The following is a 14,417-nucleotide window of genomic DNA, read 5'->3' on the forward strand; positions in this document are numbered from 1 at the left end:
AACACAGAAAATAAAAGAATGACATATTTGTAAATATATATATATATATATATATATTCCTTTTCTTTTTAAAAGACAATACTTAAAGTAATTGTTACTTATTATATAATACACCTCATTACATAATATTTATATGTTCCCAGGTGTTGATGCCCATTTTTGCAAATTCATATCCAAAAGCCCATGAGGAAGAAAGCCCAATAAGAAGCAAGAGTCAAAAGCCCATACGGAGAAAAGCCCAATGAAAAGCAAGGCCCAAAGTATATATTTGAGAATATGCTAACCCATGTAAACTAACATTTGCTTGATGGGTATTCTCTTTGGGATTTAGATTTGTTTATATACAGGAAGTAGAAAAGTATTTTTACAGTAAAAAATGAAGAGTAGTCATTTATGTTGCAAAAAAGTGCTGAAAACTTTACTGCACAACAGAAGGTTCTATTGCACAGCAGAAGGCTTTGCTGCACAGTAGAAAGTTTTACTGCATAGCAGAAAGCTTTACATCAGAAAAGTCAGCCCTATGGCAAAAACTGGAGAAAAGTTCCTTCTGCGGTAGAAACAGAGGATAAGCCCACTTTACAGTGTCTTCCTTTGGACATTGGACTCAACGTTTGTGCACAAACTAGCAACAGCAGAATGGTACTTTGGAGCCCATTCTGTAAAGCGCCAGATCCAACTTCTTTCTTAGAAAAAACCTAGACTAAGTGTTGTCCAATAGCATCATGACGCATGTCTAAGGTACAAGATACGTAAAGAGAACCCTCAACATTTTTGGCGACTTCACTGCGGAGTTGGGATCAAGATGGGGAAAATGAGATATTTCTCCTTTGCAAACATGTTTCCAAGTCCTTACCAAAGCGAGACGTGATGTTCTTAAACCGTCCAATCTATACCCTTAGGAAAGTATCCAAAACGTCACAGCAGTACCATAGTGGAATTCTATGGTGGAGTATCACGACAACATTACAACAAAATAGTGTTGTGAAATTCTATGACAAAATATTGCAGCAACGTTGCAACAGGATAGTATCATAGTAGAATTCTGTGGCAGAACATAGCAACGTTAAAATAAAGCAATATCATGAGCAAAATGCTATGGTAGAATATTGCAACAGAATGTTCAATGAATCGAGGAGCTATCGAGGAGAAAAAAACTTTCTCGATGGATTGAGGTGCTATCGAGAAGCTATCAAGATTGCAATTAAAAGAAGCCGAAGAGCTTGATAGATATGCCCGATGTCAAGAGGTGTCAAGGAGCTGTCGAGATTGCTTAAAAATAGTTTTTCAAAGAAGAGAAAAACATAGATATGAATGCAATCAAATATGCAACTCAACCAAAGATTCAATCAACATTTTAAACTCTCAAAAACATCTCTCAACCGAAAAAAATAAATAAATTGATAAGCACAAAGATACCAAAACACACACACACACACACACACACACACACGCACACACTAAACAAGTCTAACCAATTTTATATTTTAAAAACAAGTTAAGACAGTTTAGTGAGCATACATTAACACATGTATTCCTTGTGATGGCCAAATCACATTGTACCTGCACATATATCAAAAGTAGCTAAGAATTTTATGTGTTGTGTGTGAATAATATCACAAGATTGCATAAGCGTCTATATGTTATGACGATTTGAGATATGAGGAAATCACTTTAACTCACACACAATCATAACTGTTTGATGGGGATTATCACCTTTGATGTACATCCTATAACTCCCACATCTTCTAGAATACATACTTGCAATCATATATAAAGCATTTTGATTATTTTTTCCTTTTATTTTTCTTTGCATATTTTTCTTTTTAAGCAAACCATGCATGACCATATAAGAGAGAGAAAAGAAATACCCAATTATGTTAAGCATTTGACATTCCACTTTTGCTATGTTGAAGCATACAAATGTTATTTCATGATTGGCGGACAACAGTGGTGAGATGGTTATTTATGCTTTTCTCTTAGGATTTTCTAATCCTTCCTGTCAAAAAGAGTGATATGAGTGTTAAGTACAAGAGATCACTTAATCTTACTCATCACAAACACGAGCCACAAATCTCACTTGCTTAGTTGTGCATAAAGATGCTTATCTAAACTACAAAAGATACAAAGTTTAGAAAACTTTATTTCAATGGCCATCTAAGGTACACAAGTACCAATGTACACAAAACACATACTGTTTTTGTATTTTTCTGATTTTTTTTTCAATTTTTAAAATATTTTTATATAAAAAACAAAATAAACTAAAACTAAAAAATAACAAAACAAAAACATGTTAAACAAAACAAAGCAATGCATAAAACTAGAAATCAAAACACACAAGTAATACAAACAAAAAAAAAAAAAAAAAAAAAAAAAAAAAAAAAAAAAAAAAACCAAAGGGGAGAGAGAGAAAAAGCGACAAAATCACTTGGAGCCCTTTTCTTTCCACACCTTGGAAGAACCTTTTCGTTTAGTGAAACCTTGATCTGGTGGTAAGGGGAAGAGTTAAAATCGTTCAAGTTCGAAAGGAACATGAGGGCCTTGAAAAGATCTTCAAGAGAAGCAAAAGAGGATGGAAACTAATTTTGATCTCCTGACACGATTATGCTATTGCTTTTTTAAGTGCCTAGCCACTTGTAGCAATTAGGTTGAGTATGTCCAGTTGCGCCACAATGATGACAGAAATGCTGCTTTTTCTGTTTTGGCTTTTGAGAGTTTCTCTTATTAGCCCTAAAGTTTTTAATCGCTTTCTTATCAAGCTTAGAGGGTGCTCCTAAGATAGATTTACCCTTATCTATGTTCTCACTAGCTAACTCATTTTTAACAACATTGTTCTCAGTTTCAATATTATTAGCAGGAGGAATAAAAACAGTAGTACTAGTAGAAGCAATACTAGGAGAAGAGAAATCACACCCTAAATCAGTTCAATGAGAAGTAGATTTCTAAAGATTGAGTATCTCATCAAGCTTAGCGCTTGAAGTCCTTTCCAGCTTAGCTCTGACTTGGAACAGTTTTGCCTCAAGCTTCTTGGTCTTCTTAGCCAAGAAATTATTCCCAAATCTTAGTGCTCCAATAGTTTGATTGGCTTCATCAAACTTTGTAGAGATTTCCTCTTGCTCAAGTTCCACATCACTAAGCTTTTTAGTGGTCAACCTATACAGCTTCTCATGTTTTTCGGAGACTTTGTATAGCTTTGTATAGGCTGTGTGGATGTCATCTTATTTATCCATTTTCTCAAACTTAGACTCCACCAATTCCTATTCTTCATCCACATCTTCAACAATCTCCTTAGTAGGATTTACAGTGGCAGTGAAGGCATTTAGGATTCCATCATCCTCATTATCAGAATCATCTTCAGTCTTAGTATCACTCAACGTAGCAATAAGTGCCTTACTCTTCCCAATGGTCTTGAGATATGTAAGGCACTCTTATTTCATATGACCGAAACCTTGACACCTAAAGCACTTTGGTATTGAGGGAACAATGTTCTGACTGCCATCCCTAGCATCCTTTTTCCCTTTGTCTTGACTCTTAGACTGAGAAGAACTCGACTGTCTATGGTCCTTGTCGAAACCATTTGCATTGGCATTCTTCGTGAACTTCTTGAATTGTCTAGTGATATAGGACTCCATCTTAGAATCTTCATCATCAGAGGACTCATCAGTATCACAGCTCTTAGCCTTTAATGCCGTGCTCTTGCTTTTGCTTGATTTCCAGATCCTTGTCAAACCCAACTCATAGATCTGTAGATTGCCAACCAACTCAGTCAATGGAATTTTTTCAATGTCCTTTGATTCCTCAATGGCAGTGATCTTGGCATGGAATTTCTCAGGTAGAGTTTTGAGCACCTTTCTCACAATCTTGTGTTTAGGAATGGTTTTCCCAAGATTAAAGGTTAAGTTCACTATGCCCTTGAGCTTGGCATAGAACTCATCAAACGACTTATCATCCTCCATCTTGATTTCTTCAAAACTTGTAGTGAGCCTTTGAAACTTTGAATCCTTGACAGCACTGAATAAAGCATTTGTTACTGCAGTTAATAAAGCATTTAATGCCCTATTGTTAAAGTTTTTTGCCTTAATCTTAGCATCATCCTAGTCGGCCGGCGCTTCCGTAGGCTTAGTCTAGCCTATCTCCACAGCTTGCCACACTTTTTCATCAAAAGACCGTAAAAAAGCTTTTATGTGTACTTTCCAGTATGTATAGTTAGTGTCATCAAATAAATAATGTATAATAAGAGATTGTCTTTTATCCATAATAAACAGGGGTCAATGGATCACATAGCAAAGATTAACCCTAATTAGAGTGTGCCTGCTCTGACACCAATTGATAGGCCAAGAATGTATTGACCCCTTGTGATGAATTAATTGATTAATTAGCCAAGTTTTTTAATTAATCAAATAAACATATAAAGCGCGTGGTAGCACAAAAAAATCACCAATTAAACTAAGTATCTAGCGGAAAATAAATTAACACGGTGATTTGTTTACGAATGGGGAAAACCTACACGGCAAAAACCCTATCAAGTGATTTTAAGGTCACCACTCCCGAGAATCCACTATTATCAAAACAAGTGGTTACAAGTAAAGGAATCCCAGTAATTTCTACCAACCTATAGTTGAACCCTTACCCCAATACCAAATTAGACTTATTTTGTAGTGACAATTTCTCCTTTCAATGCACGCTTCCTAGTACGTGACTAACCAATTGCGCGAATTCTAGTATGCGACTTGATCATCAACTTGAGAAGGATATTGGCTGTAAAATTCTTCAATTCATCACATGATGAAGATTATGGAGTTGCTTGGTCACAAAACACTATGGTGTACAAACACAGCAGCTTCTTAAAAAACTAGGGCAAACTAGGTTTTCGATTACACTCTTCTTCACAGTTGTGAAATTTGCTCTTTTGCAACTTGTGTCACCTTTTACGGCCCTTAAAATAATTCTTATATATGTTTAGGATTGTGAGAAAATATTTCCCAAACATACATTCATGGATTGGATGAAAATCAGAACTAAAAACCTGAACTTCATATATCCCGACAGATACCCTATTTGTCGAGCAGTCATCGAGCCTCGGGGTGAAACAACTCTCTTTGAAACTCGATAGATGTTAGCTGTTGAGTTTTAAAATCCTACACTTTCTAACTTGATTCTTGGATAGACTTGCATGACTTTAACACTTGAACTTGAAACCTTGTTTCTTGAAGCATTAAACACATCTTAGATCCACCCAATTACAAGTAAAGTGTGTTTTGTCAAAGGATTAGCCAATTACATAAAATAGTGACATATGTTTCTAACATTGAATCACATATATCCGAACAGTTAATATCAATTATTTTTCGTTTTAAATAATTACATTTTTCTTATTTAATGATTACGAAGAGATTACACCTTACATATTATCTAATAAGGGCATGAGATTAAATTTAAATAAATTATCTTTTTTATCCCATCATTTTTATCCTCAACCAAAAAAAGGATTTTTCCACCACTTTGTATACATGAGAGAAGACTAAATATTTTCTATCCCCCACTTTTCTACTCTCCCATAATTTTTATCCCCTCACTTTTCCAATTTGCAACCAAATAATGCCTTAGCCTTTTAATTGATGATCAACAAATCTTTTCCCACCCATTTGGGGCGGTATTACATGCATCTACCCTATCACAAGGGGATAGATACATGTATTGGATATATTATAAATTTTCTCCACCTATTTACTTGCATATATGCTAACATTTGGTTCAATAATAATAATAATAATAATAATTTATAAGGATTTTATCATTATACTTAGTAACTATATCATCGTTACTAGCAAGAGAATAATGTTTTGGCCTGTCTATATATGCTTTATAAAATATAATACCAATAACAATGTGAATATGTAAAGTATTTCGAATTGTGATTTTAATTAATTTTGAACTTTTTTTTTCTACTTAACTTTATTAAAATTCTATGTCAGCTCTAATATGAGCAAATTGATATCTTAGGAATTAAGATCATTATATATATATATATATATATATATATATGTGTGTGTGTGTATATATATATATATATATATATATATATAAGCATATCATCTTAAATATTTCACTTGAACATATTGTATATAATAAACAATTCCATGACCAAGGTCCAAGGCAACAGACTGTATAAAGAAGTGAATTATTGAAATCTCTAATTAGCAAAAAAAAAAAAAAAAACTCATAGGAATGTACCCAGGCCCTTTTGTATCTACATATCCCAAAACCAAAACTTGCATTCCACAAATTCATTATTGCATGAAAGAAAAACAAAAGCCACAAAACCCAAAACAAAAAGATCCACACCAAAGCCCAGCGAAACCCTAAACTTTAAATAATAATAATAATAATAAAAACTAAAAAGAAAAAGAAAAAAAAAATGAAAGAGAGAGAGAAAAACTCACAGCACAATACGGTAATAGCAGAGGAGGAGATAAGAAGAGGAAAGGGGGAGAGGAGGTAGGGTGGTAGCAGTGGATGAGGGAAGAGAAGGTGAGGTGGCAAAGGGGGAGAGGAGGCTGGGGTGGTGGCAGTGGTTAGGGAGGCGGTTGGGATGGTGGCGGTGGCTAGGGAGGCGGTTGGGGCGGCAGTGAAGAGGAGAGAGTGAGGGAGAGAGGGTTAGGCGGCTAAATAGAGAAAAGAGAGAGAGAAAAAAAAAATGAAACATTAGTAGATTGTAATAGGCACTGTAATATAATAGTTATTTCAATGGTTTAACTATTTGGTAGTTTGGTTATATTTTTATTATAGAGAATAATCATTCCTTATGAAGCCCTTGAAAAGTCTATTTAAAATTGTCAAGTTGTAAATATTTAGTTACCGAGATCTGATTATAATTTATTAAATGGTAAAATGAATAAAAATGCGCAATTTGAGGGGTTCTTCCTAATCCTAAAGGTTTTAAAATGAGGAATAACTATTCCTCTCTAAAAATGTTGTAATAGTTATTTCTTAGTATGTGTAATAATTTCTAAAATTATTATATTTCCAAATAAACAAACTTTTCATACGTACATAACAATTATAAAAAAAAAATAATAATAATAACTAATATCTCTCTTAAATTTTAAAAAAATATTAGTTTTTCGGAAATATCTTACTCATAGTAATATATCTTAAGTTTGATTCTAATATTACAACTCACAACGAAATTTATAAATATACTTAGCTATTCCATTACAACACATTTTATTCATAGTAATAAAAATTATAATTTCTATTGGAATCCCCATTGTGTATCAAATGTGGAGGGAAATGAGTCAAAAAATAATTTTAAAATATTCTTCACTTCCTTTGTTTGAGAGTTTTAATGGAGGGAAATGAAAATTCATTCTCTTGTTTAAGAGTTTAAGTGGGAGGGAATGGAATGAGTAGGGGGGAATACTCATTCTTCTTTATTTCCTCAAAACCTTAAATTTCCATTCCCCTCAAAATTGTGAAGAATTGGAGGGAATAAAATTAGATTTAATGAATTTTTTACTAATATCAAAAAAATCATATTTATTTAACCATTTATTTAAAAATAGAGGTCTAATAGTAAAACTATTATAAAATGATTCCATTAATTTTCCTCTATTTTACTCCCAAATAGGGATGGCAATGGGGCAGGGTGAGGCCGAAGGATGGGGTCTTTGTCCCCGCCCCACATGCTTTTGTCTTGCCCCATCCCTGCCCTGCCCTACCTCGCATGACGGGGAAAACTTTCTTACCCCATCCTCGCCCCTTGAGGCCCTGCGAAGCCTCGCCCCACCCCGTAAAACTCTACTTTTTGTTAATTTTCCCTACAATTAGTACAATTTTTTTAATGAAACCTATTTCATTGATAAAAATATACTTGAAATTACAACTAAATTTATCCCATTAAATCAAATATTTTTTTAGAAAAAATTGAATAATATATCCTAGTGTTTAAACAAGACAATCATAAAAAAAAATTTCATAGTAAAATACATAACAAAATAAAAGTCGAGAACCATATTAGGTAGAATAAAATAAGGTAATATTGATATGTTTGTTTAAATAGTAAGGTTTTAAGGTATAAAAAATTTATAATTATAATTTTAGGGATATTAGGCCCAAAAATTCGTTATTTGTTTATATATTGGGCCTATGGCCCAATCCGAGGATGAGGTTTTGTCCAAAGAGGGGATATCTTTGTCAGAAGAGACTGCATTAGTAAGTAGAGAGATTAGTCTTGGTCATAACAACTCCAGGGGTGGGCTGAGGATATGCACATCCTTGGCTAACCAATGTCGAGGTCCGAAAAGTTTGTCTTTCATCCCGGGTAACGTTCTAGGAAATTCCGTTGGCACAGATATGAATTGAAGTGACATCAGACAAGGAAAAATCCTAAAAATATCTTTGAAGAAAGCTGCTGCCTCTGCATTAAATGCACTGCAGTTAACTCTATGACTGCATTAATGTGGAGGTGATACCTGAAAAGTGGATTTGAGCCTTACAACTACTGCATGAGAACTTATGGGGTGGGTTGATGGGACAAGTATCAACACTAACAGTCTGGTATGCACGTGGAAGGTGGAGATGAAAATAAAAGACAACATAAAAGAAGAGGGTGGCAATAAGACTAGGGGATTGGGAAAAAAAAAAGAGAAAACTATTATAGCATCAAGAACTGACTTTGTAATCAAATTTGAAAGAAATATATAAGGACAGATCTCCTCCGACTTTTCCAAAGACGTTTTTCTTCATTGTAAACCTGTTCATTTACATTTTTTTGTCATATAAACCTACTTTTGTGTTAGTTTACTTCATTAGAGCCTAGTTTTCCAATCCATTCTCAACAAATTCATTGTTTTGGGCTTTTTGAGCCTTAGTCCATCTACCTATTAGGCTAGGAATTCAAATCAGGTCCTTACAATTGGCACCTTCTGTGGGAATTACTAGTGCGATAGTGAGTTTGACATTCAACTATGGTAGGTTCAGGTTCAAACTAGGCAGAATCCATGGGGTCTCAATGTTGAGATCACTTCCGTGAACTTGAGTAAAGGAGAGACCGGGAGGGGAAGTGTACATACTACCCATACTGGTAAGAGCCATTCTCGGGGTGGTAGCCATATCTCCTAGGAGAAAGATACGAAAGCCATGCACAAGGAAATTGATCACCTGAAGAGAAGCTTGCGCCATGAATGGCGAAGGTGAGCTCCATCCAATTTTGAGTTCTTTTCCAATGGTGAAGAGGATGACAGCTATAGGCGCAAATCAAGGACTCCTCCTAGCGAGTCTTTCTCATATGATGAAGACTATCATTATGAGTGCAAAAACAGAAATTCGTTTTCGGTAGACCTAGGAAACGATGCTATTATGAGTAAAGCGCTTAACCAAATTTCTAGGTCACCTTTCATGCGTTGGATTGAGGGAGGGAGACTTCCTCGGTGGTTCACTCAGCCTACATTTACTATGTACAATGATAGAATAGACCCTGTGGAGCATGTTAGTCACTTCAATCAGAGGATGACTGTACACTCCAAGAATAAGGCCTTGATATGCAGGATATTCCCATCTAGTTTGGGGCCTGTGCCAATGAGGTGTTTTGATGGTCTGAGGGTAGGATCCATTGATTCCTTTAAGGAACTCACTCAAGTGTTTGGATCTCGCTCTATTACGTGCAGCAGGGTTCCTCGACCTTTAGCTTCCTTGCTGTCTCTGTCCATGAGAGAAGAAGAAACCCTTAAAACATATTCGGACAAATATTAGGAGATGTTCAACGAGATAGATGGTGATTTTGATGACGTAACTATCAGCACCTTCAAGCTCTGCCTACCTTCCGAGCATGGCTTAAGGAAGTCTTTGATTGGGAAACCTGTCACCAGTGTACACCAGTTCATGGATTGGATTGACAAGTATAAGAGGGTTGAAGAGGACCAACAACAAGGCAAGGGAAAAGGCAAGGTTATCCCTTAGGAGAGGAGGGATTTCAAGTCGGACTGTTACAACAATAATAGACCCCGGAGGGATTTTGTTGGGCAGTCTGAGCCTGTAGCTCCTTAAGCAGTTAATGCTGTGTTAAGAGAACTGGTGCATCAGGTTTTGGAGAAGATAAAAAACAAGCCATACTTCAAGTGGCCAAATAGAATGAGTGGAAACCTTCGAGGTGTAACCAAAGCCTTCACTTCCAATATCACCAATAGAGGGGACATACAACCGAGGACTGTAGAACACTATGGAACCATCTGGAGCAACTAGTTAAGGAAGGGAAGTTGCAACAATTTTTATACCGGCCCAATGGATAAGAGGACCAATCAAGGTCAAGGGCTCAGGGGAATACTCCTTGAAGGCTCCCGTTAGGTACCATAAATGTCATTTTTGCTGCGCTTGGGAGAACTGGCTTTCAACCTTCCAGGGTAATGTCTGTAGCTAGGCTACTGCCCGAGGACTCTCACTCCGTGCCGAAGAGAGCTAGGATTAAGGTCTGACCACTGTTGAGTTTCTTGAACGAAGACAAGATTGGAACCATCCAACCACATGATGACGCTTTAGTAGTTATCCTCAAAATAGGGGGTATGACGTTAAAAGAGTAATGGTAGACTAGGGCAGTTGTGTAGAAGTCATGTACCCTAACTTGTACAAAAGGCTGAAATTAAAGCTTGAAGATCTGACAGTCTATGATTCACCTTTGATAAGATTTGATGGGAAAGTTGTTATTCCAAGAGGCTAGATTAGGATGCCTACTTGCTCACTCCCAAGTGCAGGAGATCGTAGTAATATAATTCTCAGAGTACCGAGGTCGAACCATAAGGAGCATGGTAAATTCAAAGACAATATAATTAAATAACAATTTGGGTGAAGAAGAAAAATACTTTTGCTTGGTGATTGTTAACAAGAATAATAATAAAAACTGATTTAAATCAATAATGTAAATACTAGGGAATCAGGGTGTTTCTTTATATCGATATGAAATTCTTTGTGATCTAAGAAAATATCTATTTCATAATTGATTGTTCTTATACAATTAAAAACCTATGATTCGGTTGAATTGAGACAATTCAAGAACGCATGATAACCTCGATTTATAATGCAGTTAGAAAAGTTTTCAGAAAAAACTCATTCACTTTAAATCCTGATTTCTATTTGAAACTATTAGAAATTCATCTAAACAATAAGAAAAACATGATTGAACTTATTGAAAGCATGGAAGAACAAATACATCAAAAGAAATCTAATTGAATAATCAAATATGTTGTAGATAAAATCCTAAAAAGAATAACATTGAATATTCATATTGTATAGAAGAAATATAACCCCTAGCCCTAGCAAAGAGTTTAGGCTACCATTAGAGAAAGAAAAATACAAGGTTTTCTCTCCAAAATTCATTTTGCCCAGCCTCCTTTCAAAAAACCTAATGTCTAAGTGTCCAAAGAAAATAAAACATTTACTATTTTAATTTCCGTCCAGGTTTACAGCAGTAATTTGTGAGTTAATTTCGGCCGTCAAACATTGAGAATTTCGAAAAACTCAAAACTGGAAAGTTGTAGATATTTAAGTCATGGTTCCAACTTATCTAGCCTTGTGTCAATTGAATTTTTGAGGAGAGAGATACGCCCAAAATACTAATCAGTGCTCAAATCAGATTTTTCCTTTTCAAATTCTGCTTCTTTGATTTCTTTCCTTATTTGAAGCTTCCAATCATGGTAGACGATCCAAGCACTCCAGCTGCACCTCCTTAGACATTTAAGCATGGTCCTTTAGCTCCACTTTAATTCTAGTTTGGCCTTCATTCTCGTACAAATTCCTGTAAACTCATCTTTCTCACATAATTTCCTCAAAGAAGAAAATTACACACAATAAATAGCATTTTATTCAAGAAATTATATAAAGATAAATAATAGGGACTAATGCAAATCATGACTTAATTATACAAATTAAGCATAATAATAAGGAGATAACGCCCATATAAATATATAATAAGTATACATTTTAAGACGTTGTCAATGCCCGTTCAGGATGGCTCAGAGGTGGTAGAAGTAGACTTCATTGTGGTAAACACATACTCACCCTACACAACCATTATGGCCAGACATTGGCCCCATACCCTAGGAGTTGTTTCTTCTACTTTGCATCAGAAAGTGAAGTATCTGTCAAGAGACCAGATTGAAGAGCTAATAGGGGATCAATCAATGGCTAGGCAATGCCTTGTGTCTACAATTTTGCATCAGCCAGTAGTTGAGGCCTTGGCTTCTGTTGAGGGTGGCTTATAGCAGTCAAAGTCTCCGGTATTAACCATGAAGGGGCCAGCCAAGGATGCAAAATGTGAAGATTTAGAGAAATTTACTATAAGTGGTGATTCAGAGAAGTCTTTTCAGGTTAGGGCTTAGCTACCACCTCAAGAGAAAGAGGAGTTGGTGGAATTCCTTAAAAGAAACATTGACGTATTTGCTTGGAATGCTTACGAAGCTCCAGGGTTGGATATGAACTTCAACTGTCATCATTTGAACGTTAACCCGTTAGTCATCCCTAGAAAGCAACCACCTCGGCGCTCATCTAAGGATCAGTTTGATGCCGTCAAAGACGAGGTGATGAAGTTTAAGCGGGCCAAGGCTATTAAAGAGGTGTTCTACCCTGAATGGCTAACTAATACAGTGGTGGTAAAGAAGAAGAGTGGAAAGTGGCGTGTATGTGTAGATTTTATGGATTTGAACAAAGCTTGCCCAAAGGACCCCTTCCCCATGCCTCGGATTGATCAGCTGGTGGATGCAACGGTAGGTCATCCTCGAATGAGCTTTTTGGATGCCTTTCAAGGGTACCATCAGATACCTTTAACCTTGGACGATCAGTAGAGGACATCTTTTCTCACCCTTATTGGGAATTACCATTACAAGGTAATGTCTTTTGGTTTAAAGAATTCAGGGGCTACCTACCAGAGGATGATGACTAGGATGTTCGAGCCATTGTTAGGGAAAAATGTTGAGGTATAGATGACATGGTGGTCAAGAGCAAGTTGGAATCTAAGCACGTTAATGACCTCGGGAATATTTTTGATATCTTAAGGAGGCACAAGTTATAACTAAATGCTTCCAAATGTTCATTCGTTGTCGAATCAGGCAAGTTCTTGGGCTACATGGTTACACACTGTGGAATTGAAGTCAACCGTAGTCAAATCAAGGCAATCAACAACCTGCAACCACCTCAGAATCCCAAAGAGGTCCAGAGACTAACTGGGATGACTGCTGCTCTAAATCGATTCATCTTTCAATCAGCAGATAGGTGTAGGCCTTTCTTTCAGTTGTTGAACAAATGAAAGGGATTTGAATGGACCGAGGAGTGTGCCTTGGTTTTCCAGCATTTGAAAGAGTACCTTTCTCGGCTACCAATTATGTCCAGTCCCGAGGTGGACGAGATTTTGTTTGCTTACATTGGAGTGGCCTCCCACGTAGTAAGTTTGGTGCTGATCCGGGTTGATAGTGGTGTGCAGATACCAGTCTATTATGTGAGCAAGTCACTACATGAAGCCGAGGTCCGATGCTTACCACTTGAGAAGGTCGTTCTGGCAGTGGGGCATGGTATGCGTAAGCTCCTCCATTATTTCCAATCACACACGGTTGTTGTCTTGACTCAGCTCTCGTTCAAATCTCTACTTCAGAGCGCTGATTACACAAGGAGAATTGCAAAATAGGGCACGATCCTAGGGCTTTTGATATCAAATATATGCCTCGCACCTCTGTCAAGGGTCAGGTCCTCGCCGACCTGGTGGCTGAATTTGCTAATACCCCACCAGAAGATAGATTAGAGGAGTAAAACATGGATGGAAAATCGGTTGGTATAATCTCCTTGTAAGAGCCTTTGTCCTGGAAGGTCTACGTTGATGGTGCAGCTAATCACAGAGGATCTGGGGTAAGGCTAGTTCTGGTATCTTCGGAGAATATCACAATTGAGAAATCCTTAAGACGGGGATTCTCGGCCACAAACAATGAGGCCGAATACGAAGCTCTGTTGGTAAGGATGACCATGGTTCAAAAAATGGGTGGAAAAATAGTGGAGATATTCTCTGACTCAAGGCTGGTTGTAGGCCTAGTCTAGGGAGAGCTAGAAGCAAGAGATCCTAGAATGCTAGAATATTTGAGCCAGGTTAGACACTTACAGTCTGAATTTGAGTCTTTTATTTTATCACAAGTTCCTAGAAGTAGAAATACATATTCCGACTCTCTCACCACATTGGCAACCTCCTCGACACAGAGTGTACCTCGGGTAATCCTTGTTAAGGACTTGTGCAAACCCTTCAAAGTGGAAAGGAATGTGGTTCATGTTCACCAAATAAGGGTGGGGCATAGCTGGAAGGACCCTATTGTGCTATTCCTTAAAGAAGATGTCTTGCCTAAGAGTAAGTTTGAGGCTGACAAGATACGGAGAAAAGCTCCTCGGTTTTG

This window comes from Quercus lobata, chromosome 10 (assembly GCF_001633185.2).
Source record: "Quercus lobata isolate SW786 chromosome 10, ValleyOak3.0 Primary Assembly, whole genome shotgun sequence".
Lineage (NCBI taxonomy): Eukaryota > Viridiplantae > Streptophyta > Magnoliopsida > Fagales > Fagaceae > Quercus > Quercus lobata.